The sequence below is a fragment of the Chrysochloris asiatica genome, unplaced genomic scaffold, assembly GCF_000296735.1.
Source record: "Chrysochloris asiatica unplaced genomic scaffold, ChrAsi1.0 scaffold00086, whole genome shotgun sequence".
Classification (NCBI taxonomy): Eukaryota; Metazoa; Chordata; class Mammalia; order Afrosoricida; family Chrysochloridae; genus Chrysochloris; species Chrysochloris asiatica.
The window spans coordinates 3,313,861-3,316,525 of NW_006408604.1; the positions used below are offsets into that span (position 1 = coordinate 3,313,861).

Sequence of the window (2,665 nt, forward strand, 5' to 3'; positions counted from 1 at the left end):
AAATCAATGTTAAGGCTAACAAAGCTTTATTGTTAAATATTGCATTTCTGGGAGTGAACAAATAACTTTATGCGGCAAATGCTTTGAGAACCACCTGCTTCTTATCTGTCAACATCAAGGATAATCTATAATAATTATTTTTTAAAAGGGAGCATATATTGATTGAACTTAAATAGAACCTTAGCCCCAACTGACCTTGTAGCCAATAAGGCTCTTTTTCATTGTATTCTGATGATTACTGAACTGTAAATATTTTCCAGCCTTTTGATTTTTATTTTGCACAGAAGGGCAATTTAAATTCTCTCAGGATTAATGTCCATAAAACAACCCATTAAGCACAATTTTATAAATTAAGTCATTGAAAAAAATTAATGTCTAGGATTTCTAATTTTTACGATTTTGACAACCTCAAAAGTTATAAGCTCAAATGCTCAGAGGGACCAGAGACAAAATATATGAGTAAGGAAGTGGTTATGCTTTTGAAATTGAATATTCCACAGTCTATCTAAAAACATTCAAATTAAGCATAAACAAGCAGAGAGATCACTATGATGGCAAACAAAACACATATCTGTGATGAGTTTGGCCAGTGGAAGCTGGTTTGTCTTAACCTCAACTGATATCCATGGGATAAACTAGTGTAATAACTCAGTTTCTACATTGTGGGGTAGGAAAGGAAGTCAACACCCTCAGAGGTACGTCCTATGTGTATGCTCAATATAATAACTATTCTTCTTCCTTCCCCAGAAATACTCAGCATCTGCCCAGGTTTTGTCATGTGTACTCAAGAAAGCATACCTAAAATATTATGTTTTTTTTATGATCAATAGGTGATCAATAAGTATTACTTCCCTTTTCCTCTTTCTAATCCTAAAAATTTCCCTTTTCACTTTTCTAGCTTCTCTATTTAAGATTTCCTATAGGATACTGTGTGACACTGTAGAATAATGCACTGGACTGCAAAGTCAATTTGAGCTGCAGGGTTGGTAATTCAAACTCACCAGGTGCTCCTAAGAAACCCTATACAGGGTCACTATGAGTTGGACCCAACTCGACAATACTTAGCAACAACAACAACAAATGATATTGACTTTCTGGCTTGTTTCTGAGTGTCTCACCACTGCCTCATATTTGACCACGCTCAAAGCTAGGACTTAATTACTTTGACCTTTAGATGATGTGCTAAAGTAATTTCAGTTACCTTTCAAACCACATTTGTCTTCAGGGAGTTAATATTTGCTAATTTCCAAGTCATTTATGCTTAGCCTTGACTATCCAGAAAATCTTAATTCTAATTTATAATAATAATGGTGACTAAAATCATTAATTAAAACCATAAATTGCATTTTGCAAAATTTAAAGCTCATGTATATCACACATATTTTAGATACTTCTAACAATAAGTCATAGTATTTTCAATTGCCTTATATTGTTATGAAAGTTAAATAGTGGATAAGGAAGACTCATAATGACCCTGTTGCACAGGGTTTTCAAGGCTATAAATCTTTACGGGAGTAGAAAGCCTCATATTTCTCCCATGGAGAGGCTAGAAGTTTCAAACTGTTGACCTTAAGGTTCGCAACCGATTCATAACCACTACACTATCAGAGTGGTTCTCAAACTTCAGTGTGAATAAGAGACACCTGAGCAGCTTTTAGAACTAAATGATACTTGTATTTCTTCAATGATGGGTTTGATTTAGCACATTCCAATTATATATCTTTGGAGTCCTGGTGTGGCGCTGTGGGCTAATGCATCAGACTGTAAAGTCATTTGAACTGCTAAGTCAGTGGTTCAAGCTCACCAACTGCTCCTTGGAAACCCTATACAGAGTCACTATGGGTCGGAATCAACTCGATGGCATACAACAACAATTATATATCTGGAGTCCTGGTGTGCTCTGTGGGTAGATGTGCTGGACCACAAGGTTGGTTTGGACACAAGATTGGTTTGGACTACGTGGTCGGGGGTTAAAGCTCACAAGTTGCTCCTCAAAAACCCTATGCAGAATGTAAAGGTAGGTGTTTTGTAAATGGAGGGGAGGCGCTGATCTTGCAATCCAGGAGCAGAGGACCCTGGGACCATTAAGGGAAAAGAGCAGAGTGCAGGACCATCTAGAGAAGCAGTAACACCAGAGATGGAGGCAGAGACGATGATATGGAGAGATGGAGCAGCTGGGGACTCTGGACAGAAGGAAAGCGAGGGACTGTGTGCTGGCAGTCAGGGGGCAGGCTTGCAGGGTATGCCCTTTGGTTGTTGTAGTGGTTATATATTCCTGAGTGTTTCAATATATATCAAAAAACAAAACAAGAATGGAAGCAAATCCTGTTGAATGATGATGCATAGAGACATGGAGGGGATTGTAATCATTGCAATGAAACGAAATACAATAGGATGAATGTAAAGCTGATGTTCTCCATGTAAACTACCACTCAGTTCACAATAAAAACTTAAAAGGAAAAAACAAAACAAAACAAAGAAAACAACCCTATGCAGAGTCGCTATGGATCAGAGTCAACTTGACAGCACTTATCAACAACAACAAATTGTATATCTGTAAAGGAGCTCTTGTACCAAAAGGAAATGGTTAATGTTCAACCATTTCAAGAGATACCATATGAACAAGAGCCAATGATACTCAGAGAGGAAGTCCAAAGTGCATTGA

At 37.4% G+C, this 2,665-nt stretch overlaps 1 protein-coding gene and 1 pseudogene across 1 annotated transcript in view; both read right to left on the reverse strand.

The window, feature by feature from the left end:
* The window catches only part of LOC102813828, a 3,212-nt pseudogene extending 2,434 nt beyond the window's left edge, over positions 1-778 (reverse strand).
* Positions 1-2,665, reverse strand: part of PIK3C2G (phosphatidylinositol-4-phosphate 3-kinase, catalytic subunit type 2 gamma) — a 517,177-nt gene that overhangs the window by 215,202 nt on the left and 299,310 nt on the right. The window lies entirely within an intron of this gene.